Source organism: Chiloscyllium plagiosum, unplaced genomic scaffold (assembly GCF_037043375.1).
Source record: "Chiloscyllium plagiosum isolate Xiang-an unplaced genomic scaffold, Cpla_swu_hap1 HiC_scaffold_27, whole genome shotgun sequence".
Taxonomy (NCBI): domain Eukaryota; kingdom Metazoa; phylum Chordata; class Chondrichthyes; order Orectolobiformes; family Hemiscylliidae; genus Chiloscyllium; species Chiloscyllium plagiosum.
The window spans coordinates 27,175,395-27,192,264 of NW_028270165.1; the positions used below are offsets into that span (position 1 = coordinate 27,175,395).

The window sequence follows — 16,870 nt, forward strand, 5'->3', positions numbered from 1 at the left end:
AGCAGTGAGTTGAGGGGTGCGTAGGGTAAGTTACTATATTTTCCATTCGGATTAAATCTCGGCACAACATCGTGGGCCAAAGGGCCTGTCCTGTGCTATACTTTACTACGTTCTATTCCATTCAAAAGACTTAAACTCAATCACTTTTCACAGTTCAACGAATTTGTTCAAACTCCTTGGTATTTGCAGAACATAATTGTCATTCTTTTAACATATCATTTAATGTTGTTGTGGGTCATGCTTTTCTCCAATTTTTGCTGAATTGGAACTTTGGGAAGCATATTACCAATCTACATCTCTCATCAGGCACTCTCTACAGTTGTTTGTACAGAACTCCCTGTGCATTAATTTGTAATAACCCTTTGCTCAAAACAGACCCTGTTACATTGGACTCCCTCCTTCTCAAAGCTACCATTGTTCTTAGTTTACGGCCTCGTTCTAATGCTGTCCCAGGCAAGCTAATTACGTTATTGCAGCCATTTGTATGGCCATGGGTGGTCATTTTGTGCCCTTCTGACCATAGCTTGCCCCAACAATGATTGAACTGATCCTATGAAGATTTGCAGCTATTGCCAATCTCTTCTTTTCTCGCTATAGCATTATTCGTATCAAAACAATAATAGTGCTCCCTTGAATGTGTCAAACTTCTGTCACACCCGTTGCTGACTTCATGTTAAAATGTTGCAGAGAACAATGTGTCATTTAAAAGATACAAGAAGTGGGGTTTTTTTTCGTCCGTCCGCTTATGTCCCCCACAACGGGAAGTCATGATGATCTTGTGCCTGTAGTCTCATGAAAGATCTCCAAACAGTTTCTAGGGACATTATATAACCCGCTATAACAGTGTGACACTGAGAAAAGTTTTGGAAGGATGAGGAAAATCTCAGACAGAGAGAGTTTGGGCTTCAGGAACTGTCCAAAAGGAGCCAAGTGTAGGTTCATCTTCCAGTGAAACAGCAATGATTGTTGGCACAGATTGAAGAGTTATTTCTGTTCCACACTGCAACACATTGCTTGGAGGACTTACTTAGATTAGATTACTTACTTACAGTGTGGAAACAGGCCCTTCAGCCCAACAAGTCCACACCGACCCGCCGAAGCGCAACCCACCCATTCCCCTACATTTACCCCTTACCTAACACTACGGGTAATTTAGCATGGCCAATTTACCTGACCTGCACATTTTTGGACTGTGGGTGGAAACCGGAGCACCAGGAGGAAACCCACGCAGACACGGGGAGAACGTGCAAACTCCACACAGTCAGTCGCCTGAATCGGGAATTGCTAACCACTGTGCCACCCCGTGCCGCTCACAGGTTTGTCTTTTGTGAAAATGGCTGGAATGCACAAATCAAATATCAAAAGCAGCGATAATAGGACAAGTTGCACAAAGTCAGAGCAGGTTACCTGACGGTCCAGTCGTTTGGACTCAGCGCTTCCATCGCTACGGCTTGGTTGTTCAGGGAATGACGACTTATTGTTTTGTTATGAATTAAGAATAAAACTCTTGCTGGTTTGTGGAGAATGCAAAACAGATCTGGCGGAATCAGTGAGAGTTGAAGCTTCACACCAAAGCTGCAAATGTCAGCTGAGCAATAGGCCTTGTACAAACAAGAGTGGCAGGAAAAGAGCGAAGAGAAGGGCTGTGACAGGTTGGAAAGCGCTGACTATCGAGGTAGTGGTGGAGGGTGAAATATGGGTGAAATGTTAAGCTGTCTCTAGAGTTAAAAATCACACAACACCAGGTTACAGTCCAACAGCTTTACTTGGAAGCACGACCTTCCAAACCTGCTGGACTATAACCTGGTGTTGAGCGATTTTTAAACTTTGCCCACCCTCGTCCAACACCGGCTCTTTCACATCATGTCGGAAGAGCGACAGTGAAATTATTAATCAACCAGGAGCATAATTTGATTATTCGGCCCATCGAGTCCGCTCTGCTGATATGTTTCTCAACCTCATTCTCCTGCCTTCTCCTCATAACTTGTGCTCCCCTTACTTTTTTTTAAGAACCTATCTTCCTCTGTCTTAAATGCACTCAACAACTTGGCCACCACAGCCTCCTAGTGCAAAGAGCTCCACAGACTCACTGCTCTCTGACTGAAGAAACGCCATTCCATCTCTGATTGAAAGAGTGTCCCTTCAGTTTTGAGGCTGTGCCCTCCAGTCCTCGTCTCTGTTACTGGTGAAAGCATCTTCTCCACATCCACACTATCCAGGCCGCTCTGGATTCTGCAAGTTTCAACCAGATCTCTTCCCTCATCCTCCTAAACTCCGCTGGAGTACAGTCACAGAGTCCGTAATTGCTCCTCATGACAAGACCTTACTCCCGGGATCATTCCTGTAAACCCCCTCTGGAACCAAAGCTGCACACAATATTCCAAATGAGGTCTGACCAGAGCATTTTCCAGCCTCAGCAGTACCGCCCATCTCACCCTCTCAAAATTAATGTTAACACTGCATTTCTCTTCCTAACTGCCTACTGAACCTGCAAATTAGCCTTAAAAAAAACTCCTGAACTGGGACTCCAAAGTTCCTTCGGGCTTTAGATTCATAAAGCCTTTCACCAGTTAGAAATTTGAATACACATCTAACCTTCCTCCCGAAGTTCCTAACCCCACACTTGTCACATAATGTTCCATCTGCCACTTACTTCCAGACTATTATTTGCACACTCCACTGAGCTTTCTGTCATCTGCAAGCTTAGCAGCAACACCCTCAGTTCCCTTTGATCAGATTGTTAACGTATAACATTGCCCTAGCTCTGGTGCTTGCACTGACTCCTGTAAAACTTCACTAATCACCAGCTGCCATCCTGAAAATAAACACCTTTCTCATTGTCTCTGCCTTTTGCCAGCCAATCTTCAATCATTACCAGTTCCTTGCCCCTAATACCATGTGCTCTTATATCATTTACATGCCTCACCTGCAGTGTGGAGGAACAGAGGGATCTGGGTGTGCAAGTACATCGATCCCTCAAAAGTTGCCAACCAAGTGGACAGGATTGTTAAGAAAACATATGGTGTTTTGGCTTTCATTAACAGGGGGATTGAATTTAAGAGCTGCAAGGTTTTGCTACAGCTCTACAAGTCCCTGGTGAGACCACACTTGGAATATTGTGTCCGGTTCTGGCGCCCTACCAGGATGCTGCCTGGACTGGAGGGCTTGCCTTTTGAAGAAAGGTTGAAGAAGCTCAGACTTTTCTCTCTGGAGAGAAGGAGGAAGAGAGGAGTCCTGATCGAGGCATACAATGAGAAGCATGATTAGAGTCAATAGCCAGAGACTTTTCCCCAGGGCAGGACTGACTAGTACGAGGTGTCATAGTTTGAAGATATTAGGAGAAAGGTATAGAGGAGACATCAGAGGTAGGTTCTTTACGCAGAGAGTTCTGAATGGTGGTGGTGGAAGCAGAGTCATTGGGGACATTTAAGTGACTGCTGGACATGCACATGGATAGCAGTGAGTTGAGGGCTGCGTAGGTTATTATATTTTACATTAGGATTATACCTTGGCACAATATCGTGGGCCAAAGGGCCTGTTCTGTGCTGTACTTTTCTATATTCTAACTCTTGAAATGCTTATTTATTTTATGTTAGTAAATTTCATTCTTCCCTGTTTTACGGAATGTTTAATTTTGAAACGGACGGAAAATGAAACCACATGATCAGAAGAGAGTTCACAGAGTTAATATTGACCAACAATTGTTCTTCACACTGACATCAGCACGTTTGGTTCATGTCCAGTTTTTAACAGGAACAGATGTGTAGGAAATCCTGTACCACAGGAAATGAATTGGATAGTCTAAAATCAGGGGAAGTTAGGATCGCAATCAAGAGGGATGGCGTGTGGGGAACCCCAAATGGATTTGAAATCCTTTACCTATACCAATCGGCTCTCACTATAGAACACGTAGTCGTGTCAATGTTGCTCAAATAAAATTCCAGGTGACCAATCAACCTATCATATCTGTATTGGCCCACAGTAGCAGCGACTCATCCAGTATCAGTGGCCTGCTTTCTCCTGCCCATCCTGCAGCGTTTATTTGTCTGGTTGCTGTTTTCCTCAGGATTCGAGGTGAAACTGGAGTTGAGGTTATGAATCTGCGACAAGGCTTACCAACTGCAACACTCACTCACTCTGTGGAGAGCCGCTGCATGTGTCTTTCTTGCTGATTGCCTCCTAGGCAATCCTATCTGTTTTTTTTTCTGAATTTGCCTTTTTGCCAAGGGTATGTTAATGGGAGATTACTATATTGGAAGTTAATTAGTGGCATTGGTGTTACAATCACACCCACCATGATCACTGTGAATGACGGAGCAGTGTCGAGAGGCTAATTGGTCTCCTCCAGCTCCTGATTTATATGTTGCTATGTATGTGGACAGGTCTCTGACCATTACGGCAGAATGATGGGAGAGCGAGACAGCGAGATACATACAAAGATAAACAAGAGGGTGAAATCTCCAAACCCACATTTTTCATCAAAAAGCCAGTGTTTATGTACTCCATCATTTCCATACTCCCTCCAAATCCCATCACTGTCTTGACCTGAGTGTGATCGAGAGGGGTGTGCAACTATTTCCTCTATTTAAGTACTGGGAAGACTGAGATCACCGTCAAGTCACTGCTAAACATCCATTCCCCTGTTACCAACTCCATTCCTCCCCCTTGTAAATGTCTTTGGCCGAATCAGACTTGTCCCTGACCATGGTGAAAGATTTAATTGCAAGGTGAGCTTCCAACTACTCATTCCTATCACCACCCAGGCAGCTGATTTCCATCTCAGTAACATCGTTGCCATATTGTTAAGGGTTTGGATGGAGAGCATTTTAGTATGTACAAGAAAATTTTCTTATTCAATGTATGAATTTACACATTACAGAAAGAGCAAACCTCGACCCTTCCTTGGGAAATAAGTCAGGTTACGTGATGGAGGTGTCAGTGGGGGAGCACTTTGGGGCCAATGATCATCGCTCTTTTAGTTTTAAAATAGTGAAAGAAAAGGACAGACCTGATATAAAAATTGAAGTTCTAAATCTGAAGGAAGGCCAATTCTGACAGAATTAGGCAAGAACTTACAAAAGTTGATTGGAGGTGGATATTCACAGGGGTAAAGGGATGGCTGGGAAGAGAGAGGCCTTCCAAAAACGAGATAATGGCGCCAGAGGCAGTATGTTCTTGAGAGAGTGGGAAGGGCAAGGCTGGTATGTGCAGGGAATGCTGGATGACTAGAGACATTGAGGCTCTGGTCAAGAAGAAGAACACATGTCAGGTATGGAAAGCTGGGATGGAGTGAATCTGTAGAAGAGTGTAAGGGCAGTAGGAGTATACCCAAGAGGAAAATCAGTAAGGCAAAAAGGCGACATGAGATAGCTTTGGCAAATAGGGTGAAGGAGAATCCAAAAGGACTCTACAAATACACTAAGGACAAAAGAATAACTAGGGAGAGAATAGGGTCCCTAAAAGATTAACATGGCTTCCTACATACAGAACTGCAGGAGATGTGAGAGATACAAAACAAGAATTTCGCATCAACGTTTACTGTGGAGAAGGATAGGGAAGCCAGAAAACTTGGAGAAGTAAATAATGATATTTTGGGAAAAAAATGTATCCATATTACAGAGATGGTGGTGCTGGATGTCTGAAACACAAAGATGGATAAATCCCCAGGACCTGATCAGATGTACCCCAAAACTCTGTGGGAAGCTAGGGAAGTGATTGCTGGGCTCCTTGCTGAGATATTTGTATTATCGATAGCCACAGGTGAGGTGCCAGAAGACTGGAACATGGCTAACATAGTGCTATTATTTTGGAAAAGTGGTAAGAAAAAGCCAGGGAAATATAGACTGGTCAGTCGGACGTCAGCTTTTGGAGGGGGCTCTGAGGAACAGGATTTTCATGGTTTTTTTTGGAAAAGCAAGGTCTAATTAAGGATAGTCAACATGGCTTTGTGCATGGGAAATTATGACTCACAAACTTGATTGAGTTTTTTTGAAGAAGTGCCAAAGAAGATTGATGAAGACAGAGTGATGGACTTCAGCAAGGCATTAGACAAGGTTCTGCATAGTAGATTTGTTAGCAAGGTTAGATCACAAAGAATATAGGGGAAGGTAGCCATTTGGGTACAAAATTGGTTTGAAGGTAAGAGACAGAGGGCGGTGGTGGAGGTAGAGGATTGCTTTTCAGACTCGAGGCCTGTGACCAGTGGTGTGCTGCAAGGGTCAGTACTGGGTCCCCTACTTTCTCTCATTTATTTGAATGATTTGGGTGTGAACATAGGAAGTATGGTCACTAAGTTTGCAGATGACACCAAGAATTGGTAGTGTAATTTCCAGCGAAGAAGGTCACCAGAGAGTACAATGGGATCATGGTCAGATGGGCAAATGGGCTGAGGAATGGCAGATGGAGTTTAATTTAGATAAATGTGAGGAGATACATTTTGGTGAGGCAAATCAGGGCAGGATTTATATTTAAACGGTAAGGTCCTGGACAGTGGTGCTGAACCAAAAGGTCTCAGGGTGCAGATTTATAGTCCCTTGGAAGTGAAGTCGCAGTTAGATAGGATAGTGAAGAAGGTGCTTGGTACACTTGCCTTTATTGGTCAGAGCATTGAGTATACTAGCTGGGAGGTCATGTTGCAGCTGTGCAGGACATTGGTTACACCACTTTTGGAAGACTGCATTTAATTCTGGTCTCCCTGCTATAGGAAAGATGTGAACCTTGAAATGGTTCAGTAAAGATTGACAAGGATGCTGCCAGGGTTGGAAGGTTTGAGCAACAGGGAGAGGCTGAATAGGCTGGGGCTGTTTTTTCCTGGAGCATCAGAGGCTGAGGGGTAACCTTATAGAGGTTTACAAAGTTATGAGGAGCGTGGATAGGGTGAGTATCAAACCCTTTTCCTGGGGCGGGGAGAGTCCAAAACTAGAGGCAATAAGTTTAAGGTGAGAAGTGAAAGATTTAAAAGTTACTTAAGGGGCAATTTTATCACGCAGAGGGTAGTGAGTGTATGGAATGATCTGCCAGACGGAACGGTGAAATGTGTGCAGAATTATAACAGTTGCAAGGCATCTGGATGGCTCCATGAATAGGAAGGGTTTACAGGGATATTGGCCACATGCTGGCAAATGGGACCAGATTAATTTTGGATATCTGGTTGGCATGGACAATTTGAGTCAAAGACTCTGTTTCTGTGCTATGCACCTCTATGGCTCTATCACCCAACTTCACCCTTGTCTTAGCTCATCTGCTGCTAGGAGGAGAAAGTGAGGACTGCAGATGCTGGAGATCTGAGCTGAAAATGTGTTGCTGGAAAAGTGCAGCAGGTCAGGCAGCAAAGGGCTTATGCCCGAAACGTCGATTCTCCTGTTCCCTGGATGCTGCCTGACCTGCTGCGCTTTTCCAGCAACACATTTTCAGCTCATCTGCTGCTACTTAATTCGTTGCCACAGAAGGCCATGGAGTCCAAGTCAGAGGGAATAGTTAAGACAGAGATAAATAGGTTCTTGATTGTCAAAGGGATCAGAAGGTTACAGGGAGAAAGCGGGAGAACGGGGGTTGAGAAGCTTATGATTGAATGATGGAGCAGCTTGGAAGGGCCTAGTTTCTGCTCCGATGTCTGATGGAAGCTCTCATCCGGTCCTTGTTATCTCCAGAATGAACTATCCCAACGCACTCCAGGCCAGCCTCTCACATTAAACCTCCCTGCAACGATGAAGTCATCCCGAGGTCGGCTGCCTTTGTGCTTCCTTGCACCACATCTTGTTCACACATCGCCCTTGAGCTCAACGATCAGCAACGGTGGGCTGCTTAAGGACCACCATTTTCACAGCTCTTCCCCATTTTCTTTCCTGACTGTTGTGATGCTGTATAATGCAAAACAGCCAATAATTGCTCAGGGATCGAAAGATAAATACTCTCTTTCTGGAATAAACCGAATCCCGAGATGAAAGGTTAAACGAATTAAAATGAACATGCCGATTAGTCATCCCCAGAAAGGAGGACATATCGCAAAATAAACATGCTGGCTTCCTGGAAGAGAGGAGGTAACACTGTTTGATAACTGCCCATTTGTCACAAAACCGGTTCAGATTTCCTGCAGAAAGGATGTCGTGATGTAAAAGGAGTTAACTGCAGTAAAGCTATGCTTTGCAGACAGTTAATACCGAAAGTTACACCTCAACAGGGAAGCTATTTCTGCAAGGAAGCTACTTTCAATAAGCTACAGAAGTGATAACTCCGGAACTGTGAAAAGGTTGTGGATGAACGAATGGAAAGGATTACCAATAATACCACAGCAGAAAACCCAATTAGAATTCACCTACAGGACTCTTCACCAGCAGAGCTTTAGAGAACAACATAGCATAAGGATCACACCCTGGACATCCAGAGACAGGTGCTATTGGTTGCAATTGTGGCTAAATTACACTATTAATTGGGTGATAACTAATTTGAACTGTGAGGCTTAAAATTCTGACTTGAGGGGTCTTATTTTGGTTGCTACATGCAACAAAGCTGAAATAGTTGCTTAGCACTGCTGCCTCACAGCACCAGGGTCCCAAGTGCGATTCCAGCCTTGGGTGGCTGTCTGTGTGGAGTTTGCACATTCTCCCCGTGTCTGCATGGGTTTCCTCCCACAGTCACAACGATGTGCAGGTTAGGGTGAATTGGCTGTGCTAAATTGCCCATAGTGTTAAGTGCGTTAGTCAGAGGGAAATGGGTCTGGGTGGATTACTCTTCAGAGGGTTGGTGTGGACTGGTTGGGCCGAAGGGAATCTAATCTTAAAAACAATTTAACTGTCTGACATATTTCTTACTAAATAGCCAAATTACAGGTAGTTTGTGGCCATATACACACACACAACACTGTGATCTTCTCTATCTCTAATCACGTCTGGACGCACAGCTTTTGGCAACTCTTCCTTGAAGTATTGGAGACTGTGGCCATGAATTTGTTCACAGCCAGATTGGATAAATTGTTGGTAGACAAGGGCCTGAAGGGCCACAGTGGCAGACAGGAATCTGGGATTGAGAGCAAAACCTGGTCAGTCATGATCTCACTGAATGTGGAACAGGCTTAAACAGCCGAATGGCCTAATCTTGCGTCAGAAATTTCCACGTTCCTATCCTACACTTCATCGAATTCCAGAGTCTTGAACATTCCTTGTTTATTTACTCATCTATCTGTGGCTATTCTTTCTGAAATTTCTCCACCTTAAGATATTCCTTAAAACCACCTGCTTCACCAAGCTTTCAGTCAGTTATCCCAGTATCTGCTCACTTGTCTTGGTGTCAAATATTGTTTTTATAACATGCCTGTGAAATGACCTGCAGTGTTTCATGCTATTGATAGTTCACCACAATCGCAAGTTAGCGTCACTAACCTGGACAACGTTCCTTTATCATCTCCGAGAGGTTAACCTGTAACTTTCAGCTAACGGCATTGAGAGAGTACCTTCAGCACGTGGACTGCAGCAGTTTAAGAAGGGTTACCAATGCTGAAAACAAACACATTCTATCAGAGCTTTTCATCTTGCACTCGTCAGGACATTCACAAAAATAAAACCAACAGAAAGGGAAGCAACATTTCATACTGTTTGAGAAAAGAATGCTGATTGATTGATCAATCCATTGCTATGCAGAAAGCACCAAGGAGGGAATATCTGAGTTAATTATTCATAATCCTCAAGCTTAAACCAGAAAGGTTGGCTCTAACTGATCAAGGCATTATGCTCAGTACTGAAACTGTGTGTGCGTGCGCGTGCATGTATTAGTGTCGCTCGGGCCTTGTATGATTGGGTCAGTTACACGATTAATGTGGGACTTATCAAGATATGAAACATTATTTTTCTGGATCCATGTACACAAATCACAAAAAGCTGACGTGACGGCAACAAAATATTCGAAGGACACTTGAGAGTGTGGCTGAAGCCGGGCTGGCTGGGTTAAAAACTGGCACAACTTGCCTATGTATTCTTTCTGACCACACAGAACAGGCTCTGTGCATTAATCCATGGAGCTTCCAGTACAGTCAAATGTGTGCCACACTGTGAACCTGACTATCATAAATTGGTTGTCAGTGAAATACTGAGCATACTCAGAATGTTTAGTCAATGCTGTCCAACCACAGAAAGACATCTAACTTTGGAAACTGCATTTTGGATTTTGAAAGCACAGGCCAGTCAGCTATGGTCAATGCCTTGTCTTTTGCAAACAGCTGAAGGGATATCTTGTTTGAAGTGATCCATCTGCACTGAGCAGGGGGGATGTTTGTCCTTCAGACATGGTGCAGAATTTGATGGTCAATACTTGGTCAGAGGTGGAAGAGAAAATGACTGTAGCACAGAAAAATAAATTTATGCCTTTGAAACATACCACAGGAAGAGAAGGCTGCTCAGGAAATGGCAGCAGGAGAAACCAGATTTAGAAACAGGCAACAGAAGTAACATTAACATGTAAATCTTACCTAAAATACACTCATTACAACATTCAGAGTCAGTTAGACAATGGCAGAGAAGTGATCAAGGAGAATAAAGGAGATTCAGAACTACATGGAAGGACCAGAGCCATGGAACATTTCACAGATTTAAAAAAAATGACAATCTCAAAAATCTAGATGAATAATCAAATATACTCACCTATGTAACAACTTTCGTCTTCAATTTTAAAACTCCCTGCTGCAGTTAGGAAGTTACAGAAACACACATCCAGGAAAAAACTTCAGCTGAGGAAATACTTGGGGAGTGGGTGATGTCACCTTGAATGTTCTGTGGAAGAAGTTTACAACATTGATTACCGCCAGCCAGGGGGAAACAAACATTCAAAAGAGACATCTATTTCTCTTGGCTGGAGTCTGTGCGTAAACCCATGCTTCCAACCCCCTGGGATTGGAGTTTCAAAGACCTCTCTCTAAAAATCCAGGATGGAAATCCACATCATTTCCTCATCCTCACCCTGGGTGACCACAGTGAGTGATGCTCATTGCCTTTCATCACGGTCAGCAGTCCTGCCGTTTGAGGATAGGGCGTTTGGTATGCTTTCCTTTAATCGGTCAGAGTATTGAGTACAGGAGTTGGGAGGTCATGTTGCAGCTGTACAGGACACTGGTTAGGCCACTGTTGGAATATTGCGTGCAATTCTGGTCTCCCTCCTATAAGAAAGATGTTGTGAAATTTGAAAGGGTTCAGAAAAGATTTACAAGGATGTTACCAGGGTTGGAGGATTTCAGCTATAAGGCGAGGCTGAACAGGCTGGCGCTGTTTTGCCTGCAGCGTCGAAGGCTGAGGTTTATAAGGCCATGAGGGGCATGGATAGGATAAATAGACAAAGTCTTTGCCCTAGGGTGGGGGGAGTCCAGAACTAGAGGGCATAGGTTTGGGGTGAGAGGGGAAAGATATAAAAGAGACCTAAGGGGCAACCTTTTCACACAGAGAGTGGTACGTGTATGGGAATGAGCTGCCAGAGGAAGTGGCGGAGGTTGGTGCAATTGCAACATTTAAAAGGCATTTGAATGGGTATATGAATAGGAAGGGTTTGGAGGGATATGGGCCGGGTGCTGGCAGGTGGGACTAGATTGGGTTGGGATATCTGGTCGGCATGGACGGGTTGGACCGAAGGGTCTGTTTCCATGCTGTACATCTCTGCGACTCTAAGTTGAGAGCGTTTTTGCCCCAGACATTTGGACACAAAGACGAGAACGTTCCTGATGACGTATGTAGTGGGAAAGAGAGAACAGGATTTGCTTCCTTGTCTTTCCGGCTGCACATTGTCCCTCATCAATTTGAGGATGGTGTCTACTCAGGGTTGTGAGGTACGCCCTCGGTCTGTGTGTGACTGAACAGAGCTGGGGAGCTTTGGACAAATAGGACACAGCACACCGTGAGGTAGTGGGCTGCTGACAGCAGTGTTTGCTTCCGTTTCTGTCCCGCTGTGCCTTAGTAAGACATTGGCTGTGAAAGGCAAACGCAGCTTGTGTCCATTCTGAACAATGGACAGCAGGTTCCTCCCAGTCATTGCAAACGTTGACATCCCACCCCCTCTCCAACCACACATGTGCCCTGATGCCAATCCTCCTAAGGATACAGAAATGCAGATGCTAGAGATCTGAAACACAAACAGAAATTAGAGAAACGCAGCAGATGGGTGAGAGGAAAGCAGAGCTAACATTTCAGTCCAGTGATGCTTCATAAAGACCGGTCAGTAGCTCAGAAAAGGTGGTATTTATGCCGAAGCCAAAGTGCAGAGTTGGGAGAGGAGGGTGGTGAGTGAATAAGTGGAGACAGAGCCCATAAACAGAGACATATGAAAGGATAGATAAATGAGGAGATTACGGATAGCAAGTCAGGATATTAGAATAGCTGAATAAATGATAATAAGAGCTAAGAGTGAGAAAGTGGGTTAATTGGTGTTGAATGCGACTCGCGCTAGGTGACAATATGCCTCAGAGCACATGGGAACGGGTGGCAGCATTAAAACTAAACTGCGTCGTAACAGAACGGGGTGTGGAGTTGATTAAAATAAACACGGAAAGATGGAATCAGGTTCTAAAGTTATTGAAATCATGCTCAACGCTGTACTGTCCCCAAGCAGAAAACGTGATGCTGCTCTTCGGGCTTGGTTGGAAGCTTGCTGGATCACTTCAGTAGCTTGCAGGTGAACTGCCAATTTAACATAACATCGTGTCCCGACACTAACCTTTCTGTCGTCGGCCTGCTACAGTGCCCCAGCGGGCCTCAGCACAGGCTCAAAGAACAACACCTCCCTCTTCTCCAATCCTTCCTCAACTCCTTCTCAAGTAAATCGGGTTCAGGAGGAACTCCTGAACACCCTCCCCTCAGTTTGTGAATCAGACCGCCCTGGTCTGGATCCTGTTTGACATGAACCTACCTCGATCAGTCCCCCAGGAACTGGCCTTTCCCGTTCCATAACTTTGAGCAGTTTTGTTGGTGCACGGGCTGGAGTAGAACTTGTCCCTTGGAGTGTGTCGACACTCATGGTACATTCGGCTGAATCTACAAACTGGTTTGCAGCACTTCCATCAGAGCGGAGGCAGTTTTCACTCAGAAACCAGAGAACAGGGATTGGATGAAAAGCGGCAGGGTAAAGACTCGATCTGAGCACTGAGAAGACACCACATAAACTCACAATACTGATGCGAGGAGTCTCCCTTTCTACCATCTAAGCTGACTATGCAGTGATGATACAGCCATATCTCTTACCACCGTGAAATCACTTTGGAAATCTGGTGGAGAAGGGAATTGTCCTCTGGAATCCCAAGGCTCTGAAGTTTTCCACTCAAATCAACAATAACATGAGCTCAGAAACTTCAGTTTTTTTGGTTGGGGGAGGTGGGGTGGGGTGAATGAGAAGAGGGGAGAAGAGTTATGGCAGCAGCATTCAATGCAGTTGGGTTGCTTTTAACACAGTCACCTATTCCAACTTACTCCCGCGTGATTATTCAACTGAACCCTCAGTTTATCAGTAGCCCCCCTCAACTACAACCCCCAAACACCTGACACCCCTGGGCTTACATATTCACCCCACCCCCCCCCCCCACCCCCTCCACTGATAGGGCCCCTGACCCACAACACCGACACCTCCCAAACCCCTGATCTGGCCCAGTTACACTCAACAAAGCTCCCCTGCCAACATCACCACCTGGATCTTCCTCATGACCCTGCCATACCCACAAGGCCATCTTCTCGCTTTCCACCCTTTCTGCGCTACTCTTTTTGCTTAAGAAGCACACGCAACATGGTTTGACCCGTGCGGGGGCGGGGGGCAACATTCTGCTTCTTACACCATGAAATTGCCACCGAGCTAATTTGTGAAAAGGCTCTCCAGACTTGAGAAAGAGAGAGCTTCACGCAGACGTATGAATCAATTCATGGCCAGCAGCAGACATCAGTACTGAACCGTTCCAAATGCTGAATCAAACCAGTTTATTTTTAACATGATCAACAGCTAAATCTAATCACTACAGTCCTTGTAAACTCACTGGCATTTTAGCAGCTTGCTAGCTAAGTAAGTCCTTTCTCATATGCGGTACAGGTGAATGGCTATTTCCCCCCACCGTGTACTCGCTGGTGTCTCAGCAAGTTATAAGACTCAGTGAATCCTAATCCACACTCCAAGCAGATGAACGGTCTCTCCCCAGTGTGAATGCGCTGGTGTCTCAACAAATTGGATGATTGAGTGAATCCCTTCCCACACTCAGAGCAGGTGAACAGTCTCTCCCCTGTGTGAACTTGATGGTGCCTGAGCAGATAGGATAGCTGCGTGAATCCCTTCCCACAACCGAAGCAGATGAATGGTCTCTCTCCAGTGTGAGCCCGCCGATGTCTCAGTAGTGTGATCAACTGAGTGAATCTCTTTTCACACATGGAGCAGTTAAATGGCTTCTCCCCAGTGTGAACTCGTTGGTGGACGGTGAGTTGAGATGATGTTCTGAATCCAGTCCCACAGTGAGAGCACCTGAATGGCCTCTCATCTATGTGGGCACGTTGATGGGACATCAGGTCCCTGGAACGTTTATAGCACTTCCTGCAGTCATGACATTCAAAAAGGTCTCTCATCGGTGTGAACATTTTGATGATGCATCAGTTCCCGGGAACTTTTGAAAGACTTTCCACAGTCACGACATTTAAAAGGTCTCTCCCCAGTGTGAACGTGCTGGTGTCTCAGCAGGTTGGAAGTCCAAGCAAATCCCTTCCCGCACAGGGAGCAGCTGAATGGCCTGTCCCCTGTGTGGCAACCCTGATGCCTATCCAGGACAGATGGGTCATTGAATCTCATCCCACAGTCCTCACATTGCCATAGTTTCTCTCCATTGAGAACAATGTTTCTTCCTTCCATCCTCAAAATCCAATGATATTCAAGTTACAGTAGATCAGGTGGTGCTGTCAGGTACCAATTTGATATTTGGCTTGAGTTTCCCAACTTTACATCCTCCTCTTCAAACAAAAGCCCTGTGAAACAGATTTTAAAAAAAAGAGAATGAGAATGAACCTACAAAAAAACCACAAAGACAGGTTATGAAATTGAGCTGAATGAATCTGGTAATTAGTGAGGGCTGGCACTGGTAAAAAATAAAAACGATCATGCAAGCTCTGCACGGATTTAGAAATACAGCCAGTTCAGCAACATCATTTATAAAGGGCAACTGGTCTGCACCTGGACAAGACTGAGACCTTCTTAGAAGAAGTGTGGGGCAGAAAGGGAGAAAGAGATACAGGAGATAAAGGAGAAGGATCAGTGTAAGAGGCGTATGTGAAGACCATAACCTCCAAGTCCCCTTCCAGTCGCACCCCATGCATTCTATCCTGTTTACAAACTATAAGACCCTGTGACCATAAAACAGGAGCAGAAATTAGGCCATTCAGCCCATCAGGTCTGCTCTGCCATTCAATCATGGCTGACACGTTTCTCAATTCAATTCTCCTGCTTTCTCCCCATAGCCCTTGATCCCCATGTCAGTCAAGGACCTATCTATCTCAGTCCTAAGTATACTCAGTGACCTAACCTCCACAGCCTGTTGTGGCAGTAAATTCCACAGATTCCCCACTCTCTGGCTGAAGAGGTTTCTCCTTATCTCTGTTCTAAAAACGTCTTCCCTTTACCCTAAGGCTGTGCCCTTGGGTCCCAATCTCTCCTACCAATGGAAACATCCTCCCAACATCCACTCTGTCCAGGTCACTCAGTATTCTGTAAATTTTTTATTAGATCCCTGCTCACCCTTTGAAACTCCGAGTACAGACCCAGAGTCCTCAAATGTTCCTCATACGCTAAGCTTTTCATTCCTGGCACCATTCTTGTAAATTTCCTCTGAACACGGTCCAGGATCAGTACATCCTTCCTGAGATATGGGGCCCAAAACGATGCACAGTACTCTAAATATGGTCTGACCAGAGCCTTCTCAAACCTCAGAACTACATCCCTGCTTTTATATTCCAATCCTCTCAAAATAAATGCCAACGTTACATTTGCCTTCCTAACTACTGACTCAACCTGCAAGTTTGCCTTGAGAGAATTCTGGAATCGAGCTACCAAGTCTCTCTGCACTTCAGACTTCTGAATTTTCTCCCCATTTAGAAAATAGTCCTTGCCTCTATTCTTCCTACCAAAGTGCACGACCTCACACTTTCCAACGTTGTATTCCACTCCCTCACCACCAAACTCACGATTCACTCTGACAACCGAGACAGAACCAAGTTCTTCACACCATGGCAAAATTTTTCACTCCTTGGTGAGTGTTCGAACATTTATCTCAATAGTCCACGTAATATATTCCTTGATCTGATCTTCTCTGAAAAGCTACTGTCTGAAAGAGGAACTATATTTCTGACATCAGCCAAATCTCGCATGAGCTGCTCAAAAGGTGTTCGGTCTCAGGGTTTTATGGAATGAATTTTTGATTCTTTTTAACTGAAAACTAGCAAACAGCATTGAATATTTACTCCATGTATTGTAAACCCAACAGCAGAAACAATTCACTTAACACTTCAGGAGTTAGTAGCCACTTGCTCTCTCAACACTGCTATATTTCATCACTGTTCCTCAAAGATCCTTACGTTATTTTCTTTCAAGTGAAGTCCCAAAAGTAACCAACATCAACATGACACTAGTTTGAAATTCAAACTCAAAAATTTATATTAACAGATACTTACAATTCATGCACATCTCAAAACAGAACACACTCCCAGCCTTCAACAGCCTGTAATCTAGAGACCATCTAACAATCTGCTACAAAAGGGTTAGTGTTAGGATACAGAGACAGGGGCGGTTCTAGCAGATTTGAAAATAGCAAATCTGATGGAACGAGGTAGACGAAAGCCAGGTAACTATAGGCCTGTTAGCATAACTTCTGTAGTGGGGAAAA

At 44.7% G+C, this 16,870-nt stretch overlaps 1 pseudogene; it reads right to left on the reverse strand.

The window, feature by feature from the left end:
- Positions 1 to 14,012: 14,012 nt before the first annotated feature.
- Positions 14,013 to 14,847, reverse strand: LOC148143482 (uncharacterized; annotated as a pseudogene).
- Between the last annotated feature and the right edge of the window lie 2,023 nt (positions 14,848 to 16,870).